Source organism: Hibiscus syriacus, unplaced genomic scaffold (assembly GCF_006381635.1).
Source record: "Hibiscus syriacus cultivar Baekdansim isolate YM2019G1 unplaced genomic scaffold, ASM638163v2 tig00002919_pilon, whole genome shotgun sequence".
In the NCBI taxonomy this organism is placed as follows: Eukaryota; Viridiplantae; Streptophyta; class Magnoliopsida; order Malvales; family Malvaceae; genus Hibiscus; species Hibiscus syriacus.
The window spans coordinates 1704767-1716687 of NW_024061957.1; positions in this window are offsets into that span (position 1 = coordinate 1704767).

Below are 11921 nucleotides of genomic sequence, written 5' to 3' on the forward strand. Positions count from 1 at the left end.
ATGCTGGATTGAATGATAAAAAATTTAATATTTTTTGGAATATTTTGAATTTAAATAAAATAAAATAATAAAAGAATTTTATCTATTCTAAATATAATCAATACTAATATAGTTTAAATATTAACAAATTAATAGAAAATATTAATTTCTAGTCCATTAAATGGACATTTGATTGGATTTTAATCAAAATTATCTCATTCAGGTCTTATTGATAATGTAGATACATATTATAAAAATAGTTATGATTTTTTTTAAAAAAAATAATATTCTTATTTACCAGATAATGAGTTCAAATGCATATTTAGGTCATATCGATAGTGCATGCATTCGCCATGCGTACGACCTTTGAGGGGAGGCAACAACAACCCAGTGACTCGAAATATTAAATGGTTTGGCCCACCACATGGTTGGGTGAAACTGAACACAGATGATTCAAAAAGAATAGTTGGGTATGGCCACATGCAGTGGCGTGCTCCGTGACCATGAGAGAGCATAACTGTCGAGATTTACAAAATTCATTGGGTGCTGCTCAGCTTTAGAAGCCGAGTTATGGAAAGAAAGACCATCCTTGGTTGGAGACAAACTACGAAGAACTCTCGATGATCAATATCAACTCAGAAAGAAGTGATTCATCGATGATGTCACATATAAAGAAACTCGTTAAGCGAGATCGAAGTGTGAAATTAGGCTACGCTCAATGAAAATATGAGTGGATTACTTACGTGATGATAAAAATGACCTAAATTTTTCCCTTTAAAACTCATATCTATTACTACCTACCCTTGAGATAAACATAATACCCAATGAAGATGAATGTGATAGTTAAAGCTAGAACATATGAATAACATAGAATGTGTTACTTCATTTCAGAAAAAATAATATTCATTTTTGACTTGATAACTATGAAAATAAATAATTTATTAAAAATCCTATTGTAAAAGATCACAAGAGGACAAATTGTCTCATTAGTCCCTATACTATACATTACTCAATTGTTTAAATTAATAGTACTTAAAATTATAGTACTTATTCAAATAATGCAATAATAACATTATTAGATTTTAAACATTTAAAATGAACAAATAAAAAATTAAAATTAAATCTACAATTTATATATAAAAACTATTAAAACGTTAAATTTATGATTACAGTTTGTCAAAATTGAAATTGAAATTTTTTAAAGTACATGAGAAACCAAATTAAAATACTATTACTAAATTCATAATATATATAATACATGAACTCACAAAAGAATTTGACCAATATAAAATCGAGATTCGGCCCTTTGACCTCGAATCATTAGCTATCATACTGGACTGCGTCGGCGTCCAACGGCTCACAGTTTACCGAAACAAATAAACCCAAAACTTCCATGCGTGGGGTTTTTTTTTTCAATATTTTGGGCCACGGTGAAGTTTTCAGAATTTGAAGATTCAAGAGGTTTGACAGTTAAAAAGCTTGTTTTGTTTCTTACTAAGAAGTAAGAACTGAAAAAATGGACTCTGTACAACTTCCATCGGCCACACATTTTGCCTTTCCCATTGAACCCCGATTCGTTCCCTCCGTATTCTTTTTTTTTTCGAATTTCGTTTTTGTTTTCAAGAAAAGTTGGAGCGGTTTTCTCTTTTTAGTTTTTTCCCCTCTTCTAATTACAGTAGCATTTGCTTCAATTTCAATTCACTGATATATTTTCGTTTTTGAAGGTGTTCGTTGGATGTTTTCAAAGCTGTTTCCAAGTGGAGTCCTTCTAATGGCGACATCCACTGTTTGGAGGTTTTCTCTTCAACCCTTGCTTCTTTATAATCATAAACTTTTAAACTCTGGAATTGTTTTCTTTTTATCGGTTTGGAGGTTTCGTAGTGGAATCCTTCTAATTAAGAATGTTTATTTTAAGATTATGAAATGAATTTGAAATCCAATAATGACAGTCATTTCATGTTTGTTGTTTTTTTTTTCCCTTCAATGGTTAGTTATTCAATTAGTTGATTAAGCAAAGAGAACCTATTTATTCAATTTTTATTTGTGGAATTCTGCAATTTATTTGATTAAATCAAAATATTTATTTCATTGTTTTATCATTTATGCATATTATGAACGGGTAGGATCATTCATGGAGGTTAGAGAGGCTATGTTATCTTTAAATGGACTGCTGTTTTAATATCATCTTATAAGCCATCAGAGGGTAATTCTCACTTTCTCTGTATATAGTGGATTTTGATGTCTTTTGTCTCTTGGAATGACATGACCATGATCATTTTATTTTTGCATTTGTATACATGTTCCATTTACAAGTTACACTTTTATTGGCTTTTCTAAGTGAAACAGGGAAAATGTCAACAACTATTTCAGCTTTAATTCTAATTCAAAAGTTCAACGAGGAGAATATAATGTAGAGCAAGCTTTAATTCCAATTCTAATTATTGTAGGTCTCCTCCACAATAAATCCACCTAGCATACTTCATTTTGGTTGTAGATAGTTTTCATTCAAAAGGTGAATCGTTATGTCTTTTATATTCTGTATCTCCAATTAAATATATAGTTTTCTCGGTTATGTTGGTATTTTCTGCCACCTTTCTAGTGTGACTGATCTCATTTGTAATCTATGGAATCATAATCTCCATTAAATCGGATATTGCATTATACAACATTCCAAACGTTAGTGAACTTATATATATTACCCAGCGGTATACTCTTGATCCTGCATATAGGACAGATATAACTTTCTAATTTACATTTTTGATTATTTTGGAAGAAATTAAACATAATGATCTTTCAAATCTCCATTTCATCATGAAACTTTCTTTTTGGAAATCTCATCATGAAACGTTAAAGTGATTGGCAAGATGAATTTATTTATTACAAGCAGATTTAATTTTTTATTGGTGGAGAAAGATGTATTTTATCCATAACCCGGGGAACAACTTTAATTTAGGTAACTATCCTCTCTGTTCAAATTTCCTCTTAACTCTTATTTCTTTTGTTCAACTGTCAAGATATTTGGCTTGAAACATTCTTCTTCTTATGTCTGATCATGTTATATCCAAGGGATCCTTCTAGCCATGGTATCAAATGCTTATGTTTGGGTTTTGATTAGACCTAATTCATTTTAATTCAAGCATAAGTGTGGGGGGACAAGTGGATGAATATTGATAACGTTTGACGTGACAATTTCAATTCCTTTTAATACAGCCATGTATAGGATGATCGAAATAGAATCTTTCCCATGTGCTAGTTTTTCGGTTTCATTGTCTCACTCAAATTTTCTGTTTGCTTTTTTTTTTACAGAAATATAATAGAACCATTATCAAATGTGTTTTTTTTTTGTTTCTTTTGGCTAGTCGAGATGATCCTTTATTTGTCTGTTTTACTTGCATGTGTTTGTAGATGAGAAAACATGTTTGCGTTTCTTTTGTTGAATTTCTTTCATTTAGATTATTTGCATATTTGGGTCAATTATGATAAATCTCCTTAACCGTAAGAGAATTGTTGAATCAGAGAACCCACCTTGAATAATTTGATTTGCAAGCACTTTGATTGGGACAATAACCACCATCTGAAATAAGAAAACAATACCTTAAAGTTGCTCCGTGGTGCAAGTCAATACTCTATCTTCCTGTGTAAGTTGAGTTTTCTGTTGACAGCTGTTCTAGAGAATCATAAAAGACATGGTGAAGAAGCAAAGCATATACTGCGAGGGCATCTGTTCATAAGACAAAGTGATAAAGTAATGTTATGAAGGAAAAATTAGGCTTTGCAAAAGATTTGGGAACTTGGGAGTGTCTTTATATGATATTTATTTTAGTGAGTAAAGGTTGACTTATAACTTCATCATTAAAACTTATGTAGCTTTCTTTGTAACTGCCTGTTTGGTTTACAAACTAACTAGCAATTACAAGTTTTGTCTTATGTTCCTCTTGACTATATATACTTGTTCAACCTAAGGTGTTGGTTGCACAGCATCTTAGATATTGATTCATGTTCCACCAAATAGATAGTGTAAGATTTGCTGACTGTTATTAATTATCGGTGGCACTATGATGTTCATGGAATGTACCTGCTATATGAAATCGAATCTGCTAATCACTATTAGTATTGTAAGCCAATTTGAGTTTCTGTTTCTCATGGAATGAACCTGCTATATGCAGCTTGACAGATAGAGAAATGGTATGTGTTCTTCTATGCTATTTACTGCAGTTATGTTTTTTTTTATTCTTTGTAAGGAAAGCAGCCTAAAACTATTCTCTTGTCTGGTTACTTGAGCATTCTATGATAGACCATATGTTTATTGGTAATATTTTTCCTGGACTGCGTCCATATTATAGTTTGAGTTTCAGAACTTTTTTCTGTCTTTAGAATTGTATTTTCAGATTTTTTTATGAAATTTATAGCTTGTTGGAACAGCAGGAACTGTTTTCATAGAAATTTGGGTTGAAAATCTTGTAGCTGTATCTTAGAACTCAGAAGGAAGCTTGAAAATTTGGTGGAAAACAAAATTCATCATCTGCTTGAACTATATTAAAAAAGGTTTGACATATTATGCGATAGATGAGCAACATAAAGTTTTAATGTTTCTGATAAAAATCAACAGTGTTGTCTACTACAACAGATGGTTTGAGTATTATGAACTAGACAACAATGGTTTGACATATTATGAACTAGACGAGCAACATAAAGTTTGAATGGATGAAAATTTGATTTAGAAGATGTTCCAGTAGTTAAAGTTCTGCAGATTCTTTCAGGATATGTTTCTTTCAATGACTGTGAGTTTGCAATCTTCTATAAGCATTATTACACTTTCACAATGTGTCTGGAATTTCCATTAATGCTAGTTTTGAATTTTGTTAAACTTGAAAATCATTTTCATGAGATATTTTTACTATATTATTATTTGTATTTCAAAACTGAAGGATCCATGTTTAACCTTAGTACCACCTAAAAAGTTGGTGTTTGTCCAAGTGAGGCTTCTGCTCTGTTCTAACCCTTCTAGTTGAAAACTGAAAATGAGAAAATTGGGTTCTGTTCAAGGGAACTTAAATAATAGTATGATGAATGTGTTGCCTATAAAGTTTTATTGTAAACCACTTCCTATTGTTCTTTTTACTATTCTAAATTGCCTTACTTTCTTTCATTTTGCCTTGGTGGTTTCTTTTCCTCAATCCACTTTTTTTATTAAGGAATAATTAATCATTTGTGTTCTATCACTTTGCACTTGCAGCACAACTTCCCCCGAACTTTGGGAGCTCTAATACCGCTCTTGCTTTCACCAGTGGGGACAGAAGTCCTTATGCGAAAGTTTGATAAGACAGATCAACAGAGAAGATTATTACATGTTACTTTTTCTTGTGTTCCTACGTAGTTGTTCTAATGCATCTAATGGTTTTTTATATCTTACATATTCATAGTTTCAGGAACAAATTCTACCAGTTCTTCTATGATGTATTTGATAACCAATTTGCAGCAATGGATGCCATTCTGAATGGGAAAGTGTCATTTATACCCAGGTGGTACGTCAACCTTCAGAACTTTTTGTTTCAAAACATAATACAAATACTTACTATTTTATGGTTTCTGAGATTTGTGATATCATCTATAATGAGATATTTCAATAAGAAAACCTTCTTGCTCAAATTAAAGTCCAACAAATTTTATTCAAGTTTAATTTTCTTATGTGGGGGGAGAGGAGCCTGGATGTTTTGAGCCGATTTAAGTAATAAAGGCAATCTTCTTGAGCTATGAGTTGTTTGATGAAAATGTTTTTTCGTAGGAGATTCTATCAAGTTCTTCCATCATTATGGTTTACTATGATGGGCCTAATTGAAGTTAAAGGATAAAAAATTGTATCTTTGGTTTTCAATTGTTAAGCATCATGCCTAAAACAATTGGCTATAGAAGACCATAGGAAGCCCAATTCTTAAAAGATATGGGATAAATTAACACTTCCCTCACATGTTGCTCAAAAGAGGCATGCATGTGAACAAACTTAGAAGGGCTTGTCAAATTTGCATGGGATAATTGATGCAGGAAGGACAAAACACTCATGGGCTGTGATACCGTATTAAACATTATATTAATTAGCAATGGGTGGAGAGACCTAACTTGAATATAAAATCATAGGAAACTGAATACTCAGTGTGGGATGTCGCCTCTTAACATTATTCAGGTAGTGGTTCAACTTTGTTAGTGTAGATGGTTGAGGCAATGCAAACTATGCAGAAAGTTGCTAAGTTCATTCTAACTATCCTTCCTGCAATAGAATCTCTCAATTTTTTAAGCTGAGTAAAGTTTTAAAATACCTGTCCACTGCATGATTCTGATAGATAAAAAAAAAGGTGTCATCCTCTGATTCTACATTTCTACTCGTATTACTTTTGGATTATTCAAAGTTACTCTTGGGACCATTGTGCATAATCATGTTATTTTTTTCCATGCATATCATTGAAGTTGTGACTCTATTAGGTATAGTGCCCTTGTAGCTGTGAAGAACAGATCCACTTTTAGTTTTCGAATTAATTCATTATAGATTTCTGATCCAGCTCACCTTTGAAGACCTTTATCCCCTCTCCCAAAATTCCAAACAAAATAAAAAAGGAATATCGAATTTTCCTTATGATTCACTTCTTTTCATTTTGTTCTTTATTCTTTTCCATCATAATTTCCTTGGCAGGATGTTTGTTCATTGCTTTTTCTTGTTTAACAAAGGTTATATACTAGCATTTCTACAAGGACACAGATAAGCATCATTCACAGGATGATTGTAATAGTGCACAGTTTGAAGATTTTGGAATCTTTCTATGAGAAAGTTGATGATCTAAAATAGAGGAAATTTTGCTGAATTACGATGCATCTTACTCACAACAGAGATTAAATTATGAATTTCCAATTCTTGGTTTTGCATTTTTTTATATTGTAGGCACTCGAAACATGTTGGATCAATACTTGGAGGGAATTTTGATGTATTAAAACTGTGAGTTGGTCAAGACATCTTGTGACACATTCTTCTTTAGGGAATTGGTCCCATGGTGATCTCGAGATAGTGAATTGATGCATATTTTCATCTCAAGCTTTCTGTCACAGTCAATACTTTTACATGAGTTATCAACAAGTTTGTAGAATATAAATCATGACAAAAACTTGAATACTGCAGCATATCTCTCAGTTATGCTTTAGATTCTGTGTGATTTAAATTTGAAAGCTCTTCCATTGCCTTATCTGAATGTTTCGTTAAGATTATATAGCTACAGTAATCACCACTTTTGGGGAAAGAAACTTTCGTACATCAACTATATGAAAATGGTAGGCATGGGGATCTAGAAATTAACTTCAGCTAAGTAGCTATTTAACTAAAACCATGAACTGCATTTTGGAGAAGAAAGCAATGGGGGAGCAGTTTTCTTATAACTTAACCACACCCACACACAATGACACCTATATGCGTTATTTTATGTTCAAAATGGGCATTAGAAATGACTATTAGTGGTGAGGAAATGGGGACCCTAGTCATAGAAGACGCTAGCTATCGCGATCATCAATCTCTTTGTTTTAGTCCCTTTCTTGTAACCATATTTTGCTAAGATTCTATTTACTAAAATTAAAGTTTTTTATGGATGAAAATAGCAAGTATTAATGAAAATGGGCTTTTACAGTTATTAGCTTAAGCAACACGGTAGAAAGTTGCTTCTTTATATAACATACGATGAAGAAATCCATGCGAATATCTATTTCATAAATTCATTTGTAGTGTGGAAGTCTATACTGTGCTGAGGTTGTGGAAAAGAGTGGATTTGCAGCAGAAGGTAAAAGAAAAGAAAAGCATAGGAAAGAAGGGTTTGGTAATTATTAGAATTGGAAGGAAAGGCAAGGAAAGAGGGGAAAAGTTTGTTGAGATGAGATTCCCTGATGGAAGATGACATGTGCAAATTCCTCTTGAGAGAAGAAAGTGGGTAGGAAGAGGGAGGAATAGAAGAGAAGCTTTTGGTTTGCCTAGTTGTACAGCAGAAGGAGGTAAGAAAAGAAAAAAAGAAAAGAAAAGAAAAGAGAAAAAGAGGCAGTCTCTTTTAGTAGGCAAATGGTATGTATATCTTGTATTGTACCTTAAACTTTCTAAAAGCTTGGATATACCCATAAGCACTGAACTTCTACTTTCATTAATCCCAAGGCTCCCCTATCTCTATAGTTGAATTACATGCTAGCAAGGATTTGCCTGCCAGAATCTTTATCTTTTTTAGCTGGTTAAAGTTGTTAAAGAGTAAGGTGGTAATGAATTCGATTGATCTCCTAACAATTGACTCATAAACCATTTATTTACTAAGAAAAGTTAGGCTACTCTCTTTAACCTCAGTTGGTGCATTTAACTATTTACAGATCTTTCAGTTGCCCAAATTAATTTCATGCTTACCCTTCAATCTCGTAGTAGTATTTTGTTTTTATTTTTTTTTTCAGAGAAGTAATGGATCGGACCACGCGGGCTCATGCAACCAGAGCAGCAAAGCGGAGGACCGATTATTTGAACGTAATATCATGTAAGTTCAACTGCTAACCATTAGCTGTGAACTGTGATATAGGGACATGCACAGAAATTTATAAAGTGTCACCACTCACCTAGCCAAAAAAATATAAAAGACTGAATTGTTGATTCAAACTTTGAAAGTTAAATCCAACATCTTTTTCACAACCGTTGACATATTTTCCCTTCCTTCACCCTTTGGAGTCCTCTTCTTTTCCCTTGTTTTACCACTCTTTTTTAATCTCTTTTGGTTTGGTACCACAAAATTACGGACCACCAACACACCAGCACAATTTCACATACACCATCAACTTAGTAAGCCTTTTTTCACTCACGCTTATAACAGGTTTTTACAGACCCACCCTCCCTCTTTAGAAAAGGCTACATACTTGTGTGGTATACATTACATTATCCAATTTCCTTCTTACCATCCCCATGAAAAAAAAAAAAAGTGAAGGAAAAAGGAATTCTTGGGAATTGATTAAGAGGAATTTGAAGCATGAAGAGAAAAGGGGAAAAAAGATGTGATTGAATTTGTAAATAAACTACAACCATTAGGTTAGGGTATGGTTATAAATAGATCTTAAATTTTTGAACCCATGACTTAAAGAAGAGAAGAGGTGTCAACTAAAAGTTTTTAACCACTTACTCTGTAGGTTATTGACTTTTGAGTTTCATTTTAATTTGTCTTAATCAAGAGATTTGATAATGATTTAATATTAGGTGAAGTATACCAGAGGTCATTGAATTATGTTCATATGAACGTTTTGATCGCTAAACTTTTTAAAGTTATAAAATAATGATTAGATTTTTATCAAATTTATCAAACTTTTATAATTTATTATAACGTCGTAATAATTATTTGATAACATATTTGTCATAATTGTTTTGAAAACAATTATGACTGTATTAATAAATTTAATAATATTATATACATTTTAAAAGTTCATTGATTAAAAGATAAATTTCTCTTTTTATTAAGAAGTTATGGGATCTATTTTTCGTTAACCTTGAAAATTGAAATTCAACCATAGCTTTTCTTTTTATATATATATATATATATGGTTGAACATTGGAATATTAAACTCTATAATAACATCCCTTAAAAGTAGAATACTTTATTTACCTTTATTATTATTACAAAAAGTTTCCATGATAATTGGTGATCTGTACATTTTAATTGACAGCTTAGGATTAATTTGTCACGTGATGGTGCAATAATATTCAGAATCACGGGTATCTCAAATCCTTCAAATATGCCGTTACTTGTGGTTCACGTCGAGTAAAATAATAGTTCATAGTTCTCTAAAGCCAATTCTTACCTTTATTCAACAATTTAATTACTCTGATTTCAACACCAATAACCAAACGCTACTTACATAAACCATATATATAATCTGTCATGGGCTGTTTTACGTGTTATACCATGGAAGTTCATTCACGGATACGAATTTGGCTTTGAATATTGCATTTTTTTAATATAGTGTATTCACGTCGATACGAATTTGTTGATCTCAGTTGAGCAGTTAGGACTGGAAGACAGGATCGTCAATTCAAACGGAACAAAGGTCTGCCTTTCCACCGACATGTTTACCTCATTTCTTCTCTATTAATTACTCTGTTAGCTTATTTATTCTTTGCTTTATGTATTTGTTATATATATATATATATATATATATATATATATATATATATATATATATATATATATATATGGAGAAAATGTCTTATAATATATGTTTTTAGACCGAAAATATCTTATAATATACGTTATTAACCAATTTTTTTTGGATTTGCGATAATGACCAACGAATTCGAAACGTGAACTCCAATTTCGCAACACAGGTTCTAAAATTGCAACGCGAAAGTCAAATTCGCAACACGAATAGTTAAATCGCAACGATAATATGTAATTCGCAACGCAAATAGGTAAATCGCAACGATAATATGTAAATCACAACGCGAATAGGTAAATCGCAATGATAATATGTAAATTACAACGTAAATTCTCCAAATTCGCAATTTGAATTTCGCAATCCCGTTGCGATTTAAGAGAATCGCGTTGCGAATAGGTAAATCGCAACGTGAATTCTCCAAATTCGCAAATTGTATTTCGTAACGTTAATTACCGATATAGATAATTAGCGTTGCAAAAATGAAATTCGTATTGCGATTTTGGAGAATCGTGTTGCGAAAGTTAAAATCGCAACGCGAATAGTTAAATTGTAACGATAATATGTAATTCACAACACGAATAGGTAAATCACAACGATAATATGTAAATCACAATGCGAATTCTCCAATTTCGCAACGCTAATTACCGATATAGGTAATTAGCGTTACGAAAACGAAATACGCGTTGTAATTTTAGATAATCGCGTTGCGAAAACAAAATTCGTGTTGCGATTTTCCAAATTCGCAACGCGAATAGGTAAATCGCAACGATAATATGTTAATCGCAACACGAAATCTCCAAATTTGCAACTCGAATTTCACAACGCTAAGTGAAAACGAAAATCGCGTTGCGATAATACTGTTTATTTATATCAGTAATTACCCTTTGCGATTTATATATTATCGTTGTGATTTACCTATTTGCGTTGCGATTTTGAAACATGTGTTGCGAAATTGGAGTTCACGTTACGAATTTGTTGGTCATTTTCGTAAATCTAAAATAAATTAGTTAAAATCGTATATTATAAGGCATTTTCAACCACTGAAGTTATTTATATATATATAGATGTATATCCACTGCATAGATACACTCTCTTCAATTATAATAAGAACACGTAACACGTTGCTGTAAATGAAGGGTAATTTGGTAATTCAAGTGCATGCACGATAAATTGTCAAGCATGGCATTGCATGAAACGTGTAGGGTCATCATCATGATCAAGAGAGAGGGAGGGGATACTCACATGCAACCAAATAATAGCTATGAATATTCTCTTACCTCCTTTTTTTTTTCTTTTTCTCACAATATTATTCATTGCATTTTGAAAAATAATATATATTCATAATCCATGAGCATCGAACAATTTTGGCATATTCTACTAATATTTGCTTTCCACTTTCTCAAATTTTCTAAAATATTCCAAAGATATTGTAGACCAATACTTTCCGTATGGGGTAATTAAAATTGAATAATATAATTGGTTTACTAAAATAAAATGTTAGATCATTTAGATAAAAATATATATAATTGAATAATTTTTTACGGAATTCGATTTATATTAATGAATAGGTATAATAATTTTTGAGATCCATTAAATATCCTAAATTTGCTGCTTATAGATAAAGAAGAAACACCTGACAATTCAAATTTGATGGGTAATTCATATAACCCCTTGTCTTTTTCTCCTCTTGGTATATATTCTTTGAAGGGGTCAAGACAAATAATTGCAAAATGAAAAACAAT